This window comes from Diceros bicornis, chromosome 33, assembly GCF_020826845.1.
Source record: "Diceros bicornis minor isolate mBicDic1 chromosome 33, mDicBic1.mat.cur, whole genome shotgun sequence".
NCBI lineage: Eukaryota > Metazoa > Chordata > Mammalia > Perissodactyla > Rhinocerotidae > Diceros > Diceros bicornis.
The window spans coordinates 15,221,634-15,241,159 of NC_080772.1; the positions used below are offsets into that span (position 1 = coordinate 15,221,634).

Below are 19,526 nucleotides of genomic sequence, written 5' to 3' on the forward strand. Positions count from 1 at the left end.
TGTCTGGCATGCACAATCAAAGAGAAGTATATCACTGACAAAAAAATACATGGATAATAAGTCACACATTACAGGGTGCCTTCCATTGTGTGTACACTTTTCTTCTGCTGGCTATTTTATTCTATTTATTTATAGTAAGAGAAAAGTGTTTTTTTTCTGTTTCCTTTGGATACATTATATATTTATTCCTTTTTTATTGAGGTAATATCAGTTTATAACATTATATAAAATTCAGGTGTACATCATTATATTTGGACTTCTGTATAGACTACATTGTTTTCACCACCAAAAGTCTAGTTGCCATCTGTCACCATTCAAATGTGCCCCATTGTCCCTTTCACTCTACCCCCACTTCCCCTCTGACTAATTTGAAAAGATATCTGCACCCATATGTTCACTGCAGCATTATTCACAATAGCCAAGACTTGGAAACAACCTAAGTGCTCATTAGTGGATGAATGGATAAAGAAGATGTGGTATACATTATATATTTGTTCTATTGCACGTTCTGCCTGCTTTTCCTGGGGACTACGTCTGCTGTTTTATATCTTTGTTTCTTGCCTTCCATCAGTGTGGCCGCTTAGCACACTGCCACATTTCAGGACAGGAGGAAACACAAAGGCAATCTCTCTCTTCTTTTTGATCTTGAGGTTTGACATTTAAGGGGGCTTCTTGCGCTGTGTCCCCACATGACAACGAGAACACTATGAATGCCTGGAACCACTTTCAGTTCAATTCCGTTAAGTAAAAATTTATGGAAAGTAGTTCCATGGAGTTATAGGGACACACTTGTTGCAATTATTATTATTGATCGTAATAGGTTTCAGTACCATTCTAAACCTGGTATCCGGGGTCCATGGTGAGGATGGAGAAGGTACCTGCAACCTTGAACTCAGCTATTTGTTTTCCCATCATTTGTCCTTGAAGTGTGAGCCACAGGACATGTGTTCTAACTATTTTATGTACACTGAAGTGGATTTTACTTTTTCATGGTGGTTTTACTTCCTAAAAGCTATAATTTAATTTTTTAGGATTAATCTTCTTTAGGTTATATTCTCAATGCACTAGAGTTTAAAGTGAGAACAGGTTTGAATGGCATACACCAAATTCTGACCTCACTGGTGCCAGGTCAAAGAGATGCAGAAAAGAATTTTCAGACTGGAGGCTTTTGTAAAAACATTCCAGAAGAAGAGAGGAAATAATCAGTTTATTTATGGGCATTTATTCTTTACTCTCCCTTCCAGTTTGATATAGAATAACTTTTTTAGATCAAAAACAAAAATTACAATAATGATTTTGGGAAGACAAACATTCTATGATGTAATCCCCTGCAATAGACTAAAATACTGAACTGTAACAATCAGGAAATAATAACTGATGTCCCAGAGTATCCTCAAAGAGGAAAATTAGTGTACCTGGCTTATCTTAACTGACACCTTACACTAATGAGAATATCTGTGTGCCAGGGGCCACTCAGGGTCTGGGTTTCAGGGAGTGTAAGGGAGAACAGTGGTCGCAGCAGCATGGGAGAAAACAACCGTGGGGTGGAAGTGCCAGACCATGGAACAGAGTTGTCCCAGTGTGCACCCGCTTTGGGGGCTATTGACAGAGCTGATGGATGCGTTGGGGAGTAGGTTCCTGCGCTGGGTGGACTGTGTCAGAGTGGAAAGTCATGGGAGGTGGAAAAGAGCCTCATGGTTGGGCTGGTGAGGCTCACAAAGAAGCCAAAATGGAGAACTCACCTCTACTGGCTCCACTGTCCATGCTGCTGGTGATCTGGGACTGAGACCCCACTATGATTCCAGGATGAAGTCAGTCCAGTTCACAGGATTCCATATGTTACTTCTTTTGCAGGTGATACTGGAGAGAAAAAGCTGTGAAATCAACAAGGTGAAGAGAGAACTTCACACCTCAAATCCCCCATCTCTCTACCACATAATGCGCTTGTACGGATCTCAGCATACTTGATAAATCACCTTCCCTACTTCTGCGGCTGTGCACCACTCTGTCCCTCTTCTCATTCATCTATGCACCACCTTATATGGATGTGGAGAATAGCGAGAGGACACCAGGAGGGTTCACACTGGGAGAGGGAAGGAGAGATGGGCAGTGACCCTGTGCAGAGAAGTGGCTGTGACCCTGAAAGTAATGACAGACCACTATTTTCCCTGCTTCCTGACTTGCATGAACCTTTCCATGAGGGTGTGTGTAGTGTTTATATATATGTTTTTAATTTTCTGTATATCATAATGTTTTGGCATTTTAAAAACCTTTCTGGGGGCTGGCCCCATGGCGTAGCGGTTAAGTGCACATGCTCCGCTGCTGGTGGCCTGGGTTTGGATCCTGGGCGCACACCGATGCACCGTTTGTCAGGCCATGCTGTGGCTGTGTCCCATATAAAGTGGAGGAAGACAGGCACAGATGTTAGCCCAGGGCCAGTCTTCCTCAGCAAAAAGAGGAGGATTGGCATGGATGTTAGCTCAGGGCTGATCTTCCTCACAAAAAAAAAAAAAAAACCTTTCTGCCTGGGGAGAGACTGCCTCTCCTGGAGCTAAAGGGTCTAGCCCAAAGCATGTCTTTGATATGCAAATTAACCAATCCAGAGTCAGAACTCCTTTATCAGCCTGTGCACCCTAGGAGGCAATATACTTTTGCCTTAATCCACCCGGGGCCAGGTACCAGGCAAGTAGGGACCACCCCTATAACTAGGAGCCCACCGAAATTATTCAAACCAGCCAATCCTGAACTGTTTGGAATGCCCTGCCTTGCCTTTCCCTTGGAACCTCCAATAAAGGGTCTAGCCCCAGCTCTCCCCTTGCTCCATTCCTGCTTTCTGCCTCCTCACCACCCTGAGTCTTCCTCATGTGGCCCCACATGGTGTGCCAGGACCTCTGAGTATAATAAACTTTGTTTTCCCAAATCTCTCCCGTGTTTCCTCTTGTGGCCACACCTGACTGACCATCATATAAAAGAACACAGAGCAGCATGAAATGTTTAAAATGTGCTCTGGACTATTCAGTAATATCTAGACATTCAATGACAAGGGATACAAGAGTGGATTTTCTCTTAATATGGGGATTCTTCAGCTATCCTTTTCATCTTATTGAACTCATATACCTGTCCAAGCACTGTCCTTGGCCCTGGGGGATGCAGGAATGGAGAAGTCGTGGCTCTATGCCTCAAGGAGCACACACTCAACTGGATGAGATACATAGAAACAAAGACGCTCTGGGCATTTGGTGCTGTACCAGAGGTGGAGAACTTGGGGCGCCCAAGAAGGGAGAGGTCGCACCCCTTTGAGCATCAGAGAAGGTTGTCTGAAAGAAGACATTCTCGTTTAGTCACCAAATAGTTTACTTTTTAAACCAGTTGTATTGATGCTGTATTGACAGATGTCCAAGATAAGAGGCTATATGTACGAATTTCCAGGAAAAGTAAAGCATTTTGAAGAAATTTCCTGAAGAAACGATTTCTCAAGCTAAAGGATTTCAGAACTGATGGTGCTTGGGTAGTAAACAAAAGGCTTAAAAAATCCTGTATTCCCATTGGACATGAAGCTTAAGAAATTTCAGATCTTTAATTATAGACCATTTCTTTAGGTTTTACTCTACTCCTGAGGAAATTTTTATCTTAATGAAGAAAAAATTATTATCCTTATTTCTACACAATACTTTCATTCACTTTATATTATAAATTCTGATTAATGTTTGTATGGTTTAAAAAGAGAGGGAGAAAGAACCAGGAAGTGTCAACCATACTTTAATGAAAAGTATTAGCAAATGCACTTTTGATCATTGAGTCCCTGGTAGTGTCAGTGACATCTACTATTGATCTTGTAATTTTCAAAACATGTAATACACATGGACTATGAGACTTTTTTTTATTATGTGATTCATGAAAATTAAGCTCATTGCTTTATGATCTCCATAAATTCAAAGTAAGGTAATGAGTCTTTTCTAACTCCATCTCCTAAGAAAGTGCATTGTGGACTGCACGGACTGGTGGAGGGGGGCATTGCTGCCTGGCCAAACTCATGTCACAAAGAACACAGGGTGTGTGTGTCATCTGGAGCAAGAAATGGTGCACAGCCTGGCTAAACAACTCCTTCATTTAATTCTCTTTCCTTTTCATCTGTCTCTAACACAATACAGGAAATTAAAATCAGTGATCAATTGTGTTTGAGTGCATTATCATCAAGACTGAATATATAAACAATGCACCAAATGAGAAGCTATTTAATCACGTTCTTTTTTTCTGTGTATCTAACTCGGTACATCATCAGCTAACTGACTGACATTTATTTTATTCAAAATAGGAAAAGAAATTCATTGATTCTATTTGAATGTTATGTTACCAGAACATTCTATTTTCCTTGAAAATTTATATTTAGGAAAATATACAAAAATCTTTATTTATTAAATGGAAATCATTATCATATAACCCCTTTGATAACATTACTACTTCAGTTTTTTTTCCTTTAACTGTTTGTTTTTAGTTTCTTTATTTTAGTTCATAGAAATCTTGGGTGTAAATTCTGATATTTCAAAAATGGCAGGAAATTAATTTTCTTCATTAGAAAGGGCATAGAGGTGCTATTCCTTTTATTGAATCAGATTATCTTAGTGCCTTAGATTTTATTTGGGAATTAGTTTGATACTCCTAAAACAGAAAAAAAAAAAAAGTGATCCAAACTCTTTTAATTATCAAATTTCCCTCCAAGGATAAGCTTATGCCCTGGGATAACTGGTTCATATATTGCCTTTTATTTGGTTAATTACTCGTGTGGTTATGATGACATCTGGTATTTCTAAATGGGTTATGGTACCCAGAGCGAATAAAATGAGCTGACGTGATACAGCAGTTGGACGTACAAAGTGCAAGATGAACCTGGAGGAAAATTTGAGATTGTTTTTAAAAATGGTCTTCTCTGTCCTGTTTAGAGTATTTGTGACTTGATATTGAAATGCTATTCGTTTACTCAGTTAACAAGAATTTATAGAGGGATCAATTTTAGGGAAGGGGGAACTCCAACCTCTCAGTGTTTACTGTCTCTCTAAGGTGGGTTGTGGTGGTTCATGAAAGACAGCGATGTACTGATGCAGCAGCGTTTCCCAGAATCCATGCAATTGTCACTTTTCTAACCATCTATCCAACAGCTTTGTTTGAAAAGAAAACCTTGTGAAAGGGCTAGAGTTGTGGATTTTGGTCAATACTCAAGTATGTTACACTACCCCAAGTCACAGAAGAGTGAAGAGTAGGATTTAAACACTGCCACTGCTTTACACTCACAATGCTACCCCGGGGAAGTTATTTAGCCCCTGCCTGGGATCCAGTGTTCTAATCTATGGAATAAGGATAAACACGCCCTCAGCCACTATGCGACTTCAGCCCTGTAGTCATATGTTACAGGAAATATTGCTCCAACGCTGGTGGAGTGCCTTCTACCCAGGACTGATTATCCCACTTCGATAGTTTAAATTGATGGGTAAAGGTGATGCATTTGATCAAAATGCCAAATGAGGCATCCTCATTTGTCCAAGACTTTACACATTCAGAGAAGGTTAAGCAGAGCTACCTGGGGGCACAGCAATACAGGGTGTATCACCTTGATTGATGGATTCATAGATATTTTAGTATCAAGTTACTTTATAGAGTGGACTGTCCACAGGTGGACTCTAACAAATTTATATCCTGTGAGAGTCTCATCTGAGGAGAGAGACATATAATTTTCCAGAAGTGGGTGTGACTTGAGCCAAAAAGTAAGGGTACTTTCATTAGGTAAATTACTGTGGAAATGCATTTCCTTCAGAGCAAAATCACTATTAAGTAGGAGGACCTGAGCATCCTGGTGCTGTGGTCTGAATATTTGTGTCTCCCCCAAATTCATATGTTGAAATCCTAATGCCCTATGTGAAGGTATTAGGAGGTGGGGCCTCTGGGAGCTGCTCAGGTCATGAGGGTAGAGCCCTCATGGGTGGGCTTAGTGCTCTTACAAAAGAGGCTCCAGAGAAATCTCTTGCCTCTTTCACCACGTGAGGACTCAGCGAGAAGACGGCAGTCTATGAACCAGGAAGCGGGCCCTCAATTAGCCACCACACCCGAATCTGCCAGCGCCATGGACTTTCAGCCTCTAGAACTGTGAGAAATAAGTTTCTGTTGTTTATAAGATATCCAGTTGAAGTATTTTGTTATAGCGGCCCAAACCGACTAAGACACCTGAGAAACTTGTATCTGCCTTCTTTAGACTCTTCTAGGACGAAGACTGGGTGCCAATAAAAGATATGAAGGACAATAAGAAGAAACACCAAGAGCATCTAAGTTCAGTATTTTTCTCGACACTGGGTTGTTCGGCATGCATGTGTTTTCTGGGAGGCAAAGCCTGGGTCTGTGTAGGAAAAATATTTAAGCCTTTAAGACCAATATAAATAAAAGGGTTTTTTTTAGAAGAAAAATCTAACCATGTTAGTTTCCATATATTGCAAATTACATAAAAATAATATGCACTGATAATATAAAAAGATAATGTAAAAATTAAAAGAGCTTCTGACGTCAAATTTGTTAAAATTATTCTTTCCTCCTTCTAATTTTTCTTTATTAAAACATACAAAGTGAATCTTTACCATTTTTGCTTCAGATTCTTTTTTTATAAGAAATAAATCTTACAAATGTAATTGAAGCTCCTATCCCACCCCATTCCCCAAATACCCAAAGTTTGTATGTCCATGTATATGTGTAGCCACAATAATCTGTGTTACTATATGTGCTTTTACATTTCACATAAATTGTATAATTTTTTACACATTTTTTGACATTCGCTGTTGTCATTCCACATTGTTTTCCAGACTTATCCATGTTGATCCATATATATTCAGATCATTAATTTTAACTAATGTATAGTTTTACATTCTATGCACATATCACAATTTACTTTTCCATTTTCCTAGTAATGGGCTTTTAAATTATTTCCAATTTTTAGCTGTTACCAATAATGATCCAACAAACATCCTTGGGCATATCTTTGCTTGTACATATGTGTGGATTTCTCTAGAAGAAGATTTCTGGTTGTTATTATATATATAACATATATATACACACACATATATTATTTATCATATACATATATTTTGTATTTTTATATACATACACATATATTTTATGTTTTTTTCCAACTTTATAATTTATTGCCAAATTACTCTCCCAAGCCGTAGATTTAAACTCCTCTTAGCAGTACAGGAGTTCTTGCCATAGTTTTCTATTTTCATACTGGCAAAGATCATAGTCTTATAGTTGTTATATTGCACCTTGCTGTTTTAAATTGTACTTCCATAATAATTCACCATTCATTTTTATCATCTTTTGTGAATATTATGTCAGAGTCTTTAACCAATTTTTTCTATTGAATTACTTATCTCACTGATTTGTAGGGATCCTTGATGTATAATGGATATTATATTTTGCAGCTACATATTTTGTAAATATCTTATTCCATTTTCTGGCTGGTATTTAACCTTTGCTTAGAATGCCTAGAATTTTTAATTTTCATATAGTCTAATTTATCAGTCTTTTGTTCTTTATATTTTCTGGTATTTGTTTAATAAACCCTTCCTTACACCAAAGCCAATAGTTTCCTATCTGTACTTTTAAATGTTTTAAAGATTTGCTTTTCATATTGAAGTCTTTAACCCAAGTGGATTTTTCTGATATGATATAAAATTCAGATTTTATTTGTATGTGGATACTCAATTATCCCAGCATGATTTTTCCACTGATTTGTCATACCTTATCTCTCATTACAAGTCAAAATATTCAGCATATCCATGGATTTATTTCTTGATGCTCCACTTTTTCCCCATTGGTTTATTAGTGTTTCATTAAGCCCAAGCAAGCAATTTTAATTATAATAAGTTTTAATATTAGATAGGGTATTATATTTCAAAATAATCTTGGCTCTTCCTTTCCATTGATTTTTCAATATAACTTTTAAGATCAAGTTCTAAAAAAAATGCTAGTGGAGTATTTATTGGAATAACTGTAAATTTATAGATTGCCATTTTTATGATTCTATGCCTTTCCATCCATGAACAGGGTATACTCATGTTTTATTTTTTATTTAGGTATATATAGGTATGTATGTCAGTCAGTAAAATTAAGTGAAAGGTTTTATACATGTTTTCTGGATTAATTCTTAGGTACATTAATGTTTTATGCTGTTATAAATGCTATATTTTTAAAATAATATTTTCTAATTTGTTGCTGCTGTTTTATAACAATATCATTGATTTTTTTTTACTTTGATTTTATATCTAAAAACCTTATTGATTTGAACAGTGTTAACTATAGATTTTCTTTTTTTCTTTTTTTTTTTGTGAGGAGATCAGCCCTGTGCTAACATCCGCCAATCCTCCTCTTTTTTTGCTGAGGAAGACGGCCCTGGGCTAACATCTGTGCCCATCTTCCTCCACTTTATACGGGACGCCGCCACAGCATGGCTTGCCAAGCAGTGCGTCGGTGTGCGCCTGGGATCCGAACCAGCGAACTCCGGGCCGCAGCAGCGGAGCGCGCGCACTTAACCGCTTTTGCCACCGGGCCGGCCCCTAACTATAGATTTTCTACGGGTAATTTTAACTTCTTGAAACAACGGCAATCTGTGTTTTTTTTCTGTTTTTAATTTTATAACATTTGTTTGTCCTGTCTTACTGCACCGGTCAAGAACTCTAGGACAATGATAAACATAAGCAGTGTTAGCAGACATCTCTTTCCTTTTCCTAGCTAATATAAAAAATATGTTTCAACACTAAAAATCATAGAGTTGACGGTTTTATTATAGATAAACATATCAGATTAAGAAAGTTGTCTTCTACTCCTAGCTTGGTATAAAGTTTTTAATATAAATGGATATTGGATTTTATCATATGTTTTTTCTTGCATCTTCTGAAATAATCCTACAGTTTCCCTCCTTCGATCTGTTAATGTGGTAAGTGACATTAAAAGACTTTGTACTGTTGAAGCATTTCCGCATTACTACATAAAACCAATGCCATTATTCTGTTTTACTGATGGATATTCTTACATACTGGCTGACTTAGTTTTCTAATATTTTTAGGAGAATTTTGCATACATTCTTAAGGAAAGTGGCATATCATTTCTACGTCATCTGCCTACAGGAGAAACTGACTGAAAATCATACAGCTAGAGGAGGAGAGAAGTGGCTCTCTTTCGGCTTCCAGCGTCTGAAGCTATCTCCAGTGGCAGCTGCAGTGATAATAATGCTGCAACAGCAACAGCTCTGGAAGGAGTAACAACATTGATTTCAGCAGCAGCAGCATTGAGGAATCCCCATGATGGAGGCTACAGGAGCAGCAATGGGAATAATTCAGGAAGTAACGAAGATATTCGCTGCAGCTGTAGCGGCTGATGCCCGAGTCCTCACGGTGGCAGCTTCAAAAACAGCAGTAATGGCCCAGCTCCGCAAATGCAACTTCCTAGGCTCCTGCTTAAGAAGCTGAACTTGACATCTGAAGCCTTGAGGCACCTGCCACTGACCTCTGGGCAATGTTTTCATTCCTCCAACTTGGAAGAAGCAGAGATTCCTTGCAGTTACTAATTTTTGAAAACCTGACCTTTTTTCATCTTTTGAGCCACACAACATTGTAACTGATTTCTCTATGAAATATGATAAATATAATTTGTTTTGTTAGCCCACACAGTGTTTTAACTTTTTAATTAATTGCAATTGTGGGAATATCGGGAGAGATCCCATAAAAATCCAGTTTCAGCCTTCTCTTGACAATCTTTAGAGCTAACAATGCTGACTCAACTCCCTGCAAGGCAACAATTGGCTGATGCTGCCCCCTTTAAACAAGGCTGTGCTCCCCATTTCTCTCCATTCCCCATCTGGCCCGCTTCCATTATCACACCTCCTGCCAGCCCTGCACGCAGGTATGTTTGCCACACCCACTGTAAATGGTCAACAAGCATAGCAAAATTTCAGGAATATCATTTATTTTCTTCACTTACCAAAGCAAGGTATATTTTATAAGTTACATAAAGATAATTGACTTAAACTCCAGTAGTAATATTTAGAGCCACCTGTATCTATTAAGTGACAAACAGATGTCAAATAAATATAATTTTAAAATGAATTGCTTGGAAACAGCAGGGTTTTTGTTTTTGGGTATTCTTGTTTTTAAGCTTTAAGAAAAAAAAAAAATGACATTATTTGTGCCAGATTCTCAACTCTTTGTAGCTTTGGATTTTTTTTTTTTTTCTTCCATGTATATGAATCCTTTGAAGTCAACCATGGCTGACTGCAGAGGACTCTTTGTGCAATCAAATCAGGCTAATTTCAATTTTAAGTGCAGGAGACAGGCATGCTTTTCATCGCCTCCTTTGTGAAGCTTTGATGGATTGGCTCGTGTTGAGTTAGGGAGATTTCCAGGAAAGGACAGCACAAATGCTGCCCTAAGCAGCCTGTTAATAAATAGACCTCAAGTCTTGAAATCTTCCACTTGTTATTTTATTTTAAGGGTGCAGTGCAGCTCCGCGAAAGCGCAGAGGATATTTCACTTTGCAGTTTCATCTGAAAAGCCACCAGTATTTACATTCCCACATGATTCTTATAAGAAGTGCAAGTAAGGAATCCCTGTCTAAAATAATACACAAAACTTGTAAGAGCAAGAACTGGTGAGAAAAAGAAGTACAGTTTCATGCTAATTTAAACATCCTGGCTAAACATATTCCTATTTTGCCTTACCCATCTAAAAATATTTTATAGAAATCTCTTTTTCAAGGATTATGGATAGAATACAATGAGCTAAGCTCTTAAATAATTAAAATTATTTTTAAATGATTATTACATATGTATTTGTGTGTTCTTAAGTGTAAAAAAATTAAATTATAATTTGAAAAGAAGTATGAGCTATATTAAGCTTAGGGAAAATTAGAGTGTTTCCTAATAATTTCCTTTTTATTGCTTGAATTCTCCCAAAAGAAAGAGAAAAACAGAAGTATGACAATGAACAAAAACAAAGGAAAAACAAAATTAATTATGTAACCAAATTCAATATCAATTTTCAATTAAAATCAAGAGAATTTTCAAAATTGTACTAATCAAAATAATACCCGCCTCTTACTGCACATTCACCATTGGTCTGGGGAAGTTCCAATGGCTTTATATTAACTTACACATTTAATTCTCATAACACTTTTGTGTTAAATACCTTTATCATGATCCTCATTTTAAGAGAAGGAAATGGAAATAATGTAAGTTTCTCAATGCCTTGGAGCTAATCCCTTAGAGACCAGGATTCAAGCCCAGGCCATCAGGGTCTGGAGGTTTTACCACAACATGTTGCTGGCTCTCGCCGGCCAGATATATAAGTTTGCATGTTGATTTATAATCGAACTTTGCTAATGCTTTCTCCACTACACATGGACATTAGACATGTCTTTACAGGTCTCAGGGCACATCAGTTCTATCTAATTCCACTCAATTCTGCCCCTCCAGGTCACTTTCAGTTTGACTGAAGTACTCTGGGAACTTTTTGGGCCTGAAGGAGGAGTTTGGTCAAGCTTGGGGAGGAGAGGAGCAGTTGGGTAAGACTTCATAGAGCACTGAACATTTCAACTGATGCTTGAATTTGATTATGAATTCCCCAGGTAGAATGGTGGAGAGGACATGGGCATTATGCTCATCTGGAGATTGGTTGTGGAGAAGGGAATGTTGTAGGAATTTAGTTGTGCCACGGAGAAATAGCAGAAGATGAAGATGGATGATAAAGATCTTTGTAAACTATCCTTAGGACCTCAGCCCACACTTGGACCACAGCTCATCAAGCCATGCTGGAACATCATCTTTCCACATGCTATGAGACACTTAGTGTACCACAAAGAGGAAAGTCTTGCACAGAGCAGTCCCTGATGACACCTGAGACTTGTAGCCAATTCTAGCATTAAGATAATGTTAATATCAAATTTAGGAACCTTCCTGGCTGGAAGATTTCTTCCATTTTTCTCATCTTGGTAGTCATTGGGCCCAAACTGAAAGTCAGGCCTCTCTGGCCACTACTTATGGCTCTACTCTTTCACCCTTTGACTAATTCTCAAACCCTGCTTGCTATTTATCCGTACCCCTTAGACAGTGCCCAGTGGAATCCAACATTATTGTAAACAAGTTCTTCTATATTTTCATCATCTTCATAGTACTCTCCTACCATATCCTATCACTCCCAAAAGAATAAAGATTTCCTGGAATGTGGGAGCTGCTCCTTCCCCCATGTAATTGCTGATTTCTCAATCTAGAGCAATCTACCCTAAGGCTTTTCAAACAATTACTGCTCCATTCTTAAAGATATACTGAAGCCCATGGCATCAGGTTATAACACCACCTTTCTGCCCACTTCCATATGATCTTCAGTCTCTGGGTCACTCTTCTGCACTTAGGAAGATCTTTAGTGCTTGGTTCATGCGTTTTCTTTCTTTCCATCCCAATTCCTGCCATTTTCAGGGAGGCAGAATTCTTTGACCACTTGATTTCTAACTATTTTCACTTCCAATCAGCTTTAGAACTCCCTCCCATGATTGTGACCTGGACCTTTATATCAGCCAGAATCCCTTTATCTCTGAAATCTCAAACTCCTATAGTCCACTCTCTGAATTTAGCACTTGACAGAAATAGTTTTGATAAGGATGTTCTCTAGTCTTCCTCAGACTGAAATATTGGCCTTTCTGTCGCATTTTATGCTGCCACCATGTCCCTCCTTCTGGAAAGACTCCTCCCGTGGTCTCCCTGACTCCACCTGTTGAGGATGGTAGTACTCTTTCCTCTACAGACTCCAGCAGACAGTGACAGGGTTTCATAATGCCATCACTAATAGAAATTACACACCAGAAGATAAACACCTAGCAAATTTTCCTGTAGTAAAATAACTTAGGATGGTGACTTTGTTAAGCATGTATTATGCAAGTAACAACTGGTGAAATTCCAAAGTCCTGCTCTGATTAGACTGTATTAAAGTTTTTATTCAATGATATGTTTATTTCATGTTAATTATCAATTGAACATAAAAAACTTGAATTGTCTATATTAACTCATAATCTGTCCTTGTGCACAGCTGAAAAATAAATATTACTGATAAAACTAAGTTTTGTTTCATGTGTATTTCTCTTTAAAGACACTTTATTTAATATACATTGTTGATTCATTAACCTTGAACTCACAGTTAAAAGCGCTATAACTCAGACGTGAACAAAGCTTATCTAACACATATATTTTCTCCATAAGGCACATTACAACCTTCTTGCTCTTAGGAACACTAGACAGTCCTTCAGAACTATGCTTGGGGGCCATTTAAAACAGCAAAATCTCCCCAAAACACAAAAAGACCAAAAATATGGCCCTAAATGAACAGGACACCTGGTTAGAGTAGGGGAATTGAAACAAGAAGGCAAAGAACAACCTTGTTTGACTTCAGCTGGGAACCTCCACGTCAGGCACTCAGACATTTTCCCCTGCTCTTTGCATGTTCGCAAATGACTGCAAAAGTGCTATGAGTGTTGATTTGGAGGCTGCAAATAAGTTGTAGCTAGTAAGTGAATTTGCAAATACAGATTCTGTGAATAATGAGGATTGATTTTGTGTGTGTGTGTATTCTCAATTTGTTTTTACTGATAATGGTGCCTAATAAGTTTACCTATAACTGACCTATAGAATAAAGCTCAAACTACTTAGGCAGGAGTTCCAGAGCTTCAATGACCTAGTCTCTAATTTTCTCTTACTACTAGTCTCTCAGTACTGTTGCTGCTGCTACCACTACTTACATGTTATGAAGTTTACAAAGATTTCTTTGTAATCTCATTTCTCCTGCCAGACAGTAAACTCTTTAATGGTGGGGCAAGGTTTTATTCTCCAACACCTACTAGAGTCTCAATAAATATTTGAACTACTATTATTGTCATTACATTATTTTCAGGAAAACTGCATTGGGTCATACTAGAAAAGAATACTCAGGTGGGAGAAGAAGAGATCAGCGAAGAAGGTCAACAGTGGATTCAGAAGAAATAGGGACTAAGGAAAAGTAATCGGATTTGAAGATGGTCATAGCTATTACTCAGGGGTCCCCCTCCCGGCCAGTCTGTGAAGAGGGGAGTCAGACTCAGATGGGTCTGTTTGCAAAGCTCATGCTCTTTCCCCTAAAGTCATAGCATCTCCATCTCAGAAAGAGGCATGGAAGGAGAGGAAGCCAGATTTACAGTAGCTTTTGGAGTTTTATGTTAGGAAAGATGGTAGTTAAGTTTGGATAAGTGGCCAGATCCAGCCTGTGAAACGCCTTGGATCCCAAAAGAGGTCCTGAAGACAACGTTGTTTCTAATTTCCTGTAGGGAAGGAGAAATTCTATGGCCTACTCTGGTCAAACTTGTATCCCTGTGCTGAGAACTAGCTGACATCTTTGGACTAGGGAGAAAAACTCAGGCCCTCTTTAGCCAAACGCTTTAGAAACAGATTGTCTTCTGGGTAGAGCTACTGGACGTCATTAGCCAGGCTTTTGATTTAGGCATTAAAAGATAAGGAACATTAAGATTCAGGCCAAACTCATGGTTAGAACCTGGCTGGAAGTGTCCAGAGCTTTCTTTTCTCATTCAAGATCAAAATTAGTATTATCGTGTGCTTTTTAATATGAGGACTAAGTGATCCGCATTTCCTTTTTTTGATTGTCAATGATGTTTATGCTTAAAATGATGGTGCTGTGTTATAGAATATTTGTTGTATTTACCTTTACCCTCATCCTATGACTTAGACTCAATAGTAATGAGAGGAAATTTTGCCTAAATTCCTATGCCTTAGACCAAGTAATAACGAGAGAAAAAATTGCCTATCTTCTTTTGGTTAAGCTCAGAGGATCCACTCCTATTTTCTGCAGAATAAGTTAAATTTACACAGATTAATAACAGGTTCATACGTTGGTTATGATAAGAAGACTGCTTTCTTCAGCACTATCCTTTTGCAAAGCATTTAGATAAAACTCTTCCTCAGTTTTCTTACAAATACTTAGTAACTTAGTCATTTTACATAAACTGCTTCAATTTCAATGAAGAATGTTATTTCCTGCCATGAGATATAAACATATATGAATTTAAAATTAGATCATTAGATCATCTTTATATTTATCTTTTAAAGTATATATTGAAAATAAGATTTGCTAAAAATATTGATGATACTATAAAATACTTAATGGTGTCCATACAAAAGATACCAGCAGACAAAAGTCTTCTGAAGCAGTGGATCAGGGTCAGCCAGCATCTGAGGAAGTGACAGGCTGATCTAGAAGACTTCTCTGCATGGGCATCTCAAGAAGCCTCAGGCAATGAGTGAGAGCATGAGACCCTCCTTGGACAGGGACAAGGGGAAAAGTTTCTTGTGTCAAATCTTTGTTTAATCACTCACATAGCTTTTTGGATTAGCATCCTCAATGATTCCTGTTTGTGCTCAGCAGAAATCTTCCCTCCTCTCCACTGTCCATTTACCCTTCCATTCATTCGACAAACATTTATAAAATTAGGAACTATGCTAGGAGTAGGGCAAGCACAAAGAGTGAGCCAGGACTGCTGCCTGTGACAAACTCTAAAGGAGTCCTGAGGATTCTGACATAAGATGCCTGTCCTTTGGGATTATAACTCTGTATCTGACATGAAGGTTACTGTCAACTATTTAAAGAAAAAGTATTCTAATCTCTCTACCTAATATGGTTCATGGATGTGACAAATTTCTTGGTGTTCTTGTGACTATTTCTTCTTCCTTTTGTACCACGATAGGAAGAAATAAGATATAGTATTTATAGAGTTAAATATATTTCTTCTCATTACACCTTCCCTACTCTGCCAAAGAAATAGTAAAAGACAAATTCTTTTGTCACTTATTAAATCATATGATATAAGAATAGCTATCATGGAGTCAAGTTCTTTTGTGCCTACTGCATATCCTCAAATCATGAACAGAGAACACATATCACTGGAGAAATAGTATGTGGTGATATTAGTAGGCCTAAAAGAGAGGCATAAAAATCACTTAAGCATATTTAAAAACTAGCTAACAATAGCATGCATATTCCAGAAAGGTAGGGAAAAAATACCTTGTAGATATATGAAATAGGATTTATACTATTTACAGTTAGCCACATCTCTTCTTACTAGACTTATATGCAGAACATAATTATTTTACCTTTAAAACATATTACCTAATGATTAGAGAGAAGAAAGTGATCACATAAGATTTGGTAATCTGGCCCGTTTTAACACTGTGGGAAACAACGAATTCAAGTTGAAAGAAAAAAATACACCAGCCTACATCTCATGCAGGCTCATACAGCACCAATGCCCACGTTGAGGTTGGGAGTGAGCAGTACTCACTTCTAGCTTCGTCTGCCTCCCAAATCCCCCACTGTAGCTGGGCTCCTATTCAGCTGCCACTTGAGAATTTCTGGATTCTATCTGAAGTCATGTTCCCTGGTATGGGATTGGGGAATTGGCTGACAATAAAGTCTTTACAGACGACCTGTCCCAGGGGCTTCAACATTAGGTTTTTCTCTTATTGAGTATGAGACTAGTGTGCACAATAGTCTCCAAGTTTGGCTGGCTGAGCATCCAAATCACCCTCGGGGCTTTTTAAAAATACAGATTTCTGGGCCGGCCCCATGGCTTAGCGGTTATGTGTGCGTGCTCTGCTACTGGCGGCCCAAGTTTGGATCCCGGGCACGCACCGACGCACCGTTTCTCTGGCCATGCTGAGGCCGCGTTCCACATACAGCAACCAGAAGGATGTGTAACTATGACATACAACTATCTACTGGGGCTTTGGGGGGTTAAAAAAAAAAAAGAGGAGGATTGGCAATAGATGTTAGCTCAGAGCTGGTCTTCCTCAGCAAAAAGAGGAGGATTAGCACGGATGTCAGCTCAGGGCTGATCTTCCTCACACACACACACAAAATACAGATTTCTGGGGCCAGCCCAGGGGCATAGTGGTTAAGTTCGCCTGCTCTGCTTTGGCAGCCCAGGGTTCACAGGTTTGGATCCCTGGCACGGACCTATGCACCACTTAGCAAGCCATGCTGTGGCAGTGTCCCACATATAAATTAGAGGAAGATGGGCACGGATGTTAGCCCAGGGACAATCTTCCTCAGCAAAAAGAGGAGGACTGGCAATGGGCATTAGCTGAGCGCTAATCTTCCTCACCAAAATAATAATAATAATAATAAATAAAAATACAGATTTCTAAGCCTCACGCTGACCAGTTATAAAACAATCAAGTAGGAGAGTTTATAAGCTTTTGCTTCAGTAATACTGTGTAATAAACACTGCTAAAAAGCTCAATGGTTTACAAACACTTATTTCTTCCTCACAGGTGTGCAAATTGGTTGTGGCTCAGATGGATGGGGCTGGGCTTGGGTTCAGGTCTGCTCCACATGTCTCTCATTCCAGAACACAGGCTGAGGGAACAGCTTCCATCTGGGGTCTTCTCTTTTCATAGCAGATGGCAGGAGCATAAAATGAATGAAAACATGTGATGGCCCTTACAGCCCCTGTTCGGAACTGACCCACCCTCACTTCGGCCCCCATTCCATTGGTCAAAGTGAGTCACACGACCAAGCCCAAGGTCAGTGAGGTTGGAAAGTATACTCTGCCCTAAGGGGGAAGGAAAGAGGGTTGGTCCTAGGGACCAAGTGTAATAAACTCTATAGGTGATTCTTATGAAGTCAGTTGTGCACCTGTTAGAAGACTGCCATTTTGGTGCCACTAGAGAATATAAGAAGAAAGATGGGCTCCATTCTTTCAGTAGCTCAACAAATATGTCTTGTCACTATTACGCACTGTCCAAAGATAGAAAATGTTAATAGAGCTCATATAATTCAATAATCGAGGATAATAAAGCGTGGAAAGGAAACAAGAAAAGGGTAACCTACAAATTGAAGATGTAGATGAATGAGCACATCAGGGAAGGCTTCTCAGAGGAGGCAATGTCTGAGCTCAGCTACCATGATGGATGAACGTTTTCTAGAGAAGGGAAGTACATGAAGGGGAAGGAGTATTCTAGGTAGAGGAGATTACAGGACAAAATGGGGAGTTTAGAAGCAGCATATTATATTTGGCAGAAAGTGCCATGTGTTTTCGAAATCCTGCTTCTTTTTCCTCTTGATCCCAGAGCTAGATTACCTTTTCGAGCCTCCCTTGCTCTTGGATGGTGGCCATGCGGCTGAGTATCAGCCAGAGAATAAGCCCAGAAATGCTGTATTCCTTTCCGGATCTGGCCCTTTAAAACCTCCCACACGCAAACCTCCATTCCCTCACCCTTTCCCTTTCAATCAGCTGAATGGGAGCAGGTGGAGCCACAAGACTGAAGTAGCTGAGTCGCTGGATGGAAAGCCATGGAAAGTCTTCCCCAGCAACTAGGAACATTTGTGTGAGGGAGAGACAAAGTGTTATCGTGTAAAGTCACTGAGATTTAGGATTTGTCTGTTATGGCAGCTAATATTGCTTGTCTTAACCAATATAGTTTACATGTGTTTTGCTGACGGTAAGTAATGGCTTTGAGGCAGAAAAAGATATAGCAGCCACTGAGTAGCTATGTTAGTCACTTACTCTAGATACCTCTGTAGTTATTTAGAAAACCCAGTGAATTAAAAGATATAATAGCACCTTAGAAATATAAATCTGGGCAAAGCATTAACGCTGACATGTAATCATGCCCAGTTTAAGGGGTGGTTCATGCTGCAGAGACTGGCTGCCAAGCACAATCATTTATAGTCTGCATTTATGGCAGAAGGACCGTGACAGCATTGTTCTTCTGGCAGCTTTTCTATTTCTAATGTGCTTTGACGTGTGTCCCCATAGATTCAAGTATAACTGTAGCTGAGATGGGCCTCTCTCTCCATCTTTCAACCTTCAAAGTGTCTGTTAGCCTGTGAGACCTAAGGGAGAAAACCCAACTCATTAATCAGTGTGTCATCACATGACTAGAATTAAATAGGAAAACTTGAGCTGAAGTGATAGCAAGTATCACAGGCGTATGTTTCTGCTTCCATTTCAAAGTAAGACACCATCTGGAAGTTGTTCTTTCTGCCGAAAGGAGTAGAGATATAAAGTCTCCCCTTTGCTTTTCAAAATGAGGACTCACAGAGAACTGAGCTCTGCCAAATAGGAAAATAAGCCCCCAATGGGGATAGGGGGAGATATAAGAGACTCATCAGAGAGGCACGCGGGAGAAAACCCTTGCCAGAAGCAAATTTTTCTGAACATAAGAGATACCTTTGTATTGAAAATAGATTTCGTGGGCCAGCCCCGTGGCTTAGCGGTTAAGTGCGCGTGCTCTGCTACTGGCCCCCCGGGTTCGGATCCCGGGCACGATCCGACGCACCGCTTCTCCAGCCATGCTGAGGCCGCGTCCCACACACAGCAACTAGAAGGATGTGCAACTATGACATACAACTATCTACTGGGGCTTTGGGGAAAAAAAAAAGGAGGAGGATTGGCAATAG

At 39.1% G+C, this 19,526-nt stretch overlaps 1 long non-coding RNA gene across 1 annotated transcript in view; it reads right to left on the bottom strand.

The window, feature by feature from the left end:
* Window positions 1-19,526, bottom strand: part of LOC131396509 (uncharacterized) — a 30,364-nt gene that overhangs the window by 2,465 nt on the left and 8,373 nt on the right. The window contains exon 2 of the long non-coding RNA XR_009216575.1: window positions 1,743-1,860. This is a non-coding gene — a long non-coding RNA (uncharacterized LOC131396509). The remainder of the gene's footprint in view (window positions 1-1,742; window positions 1,861-19,526) is intronic.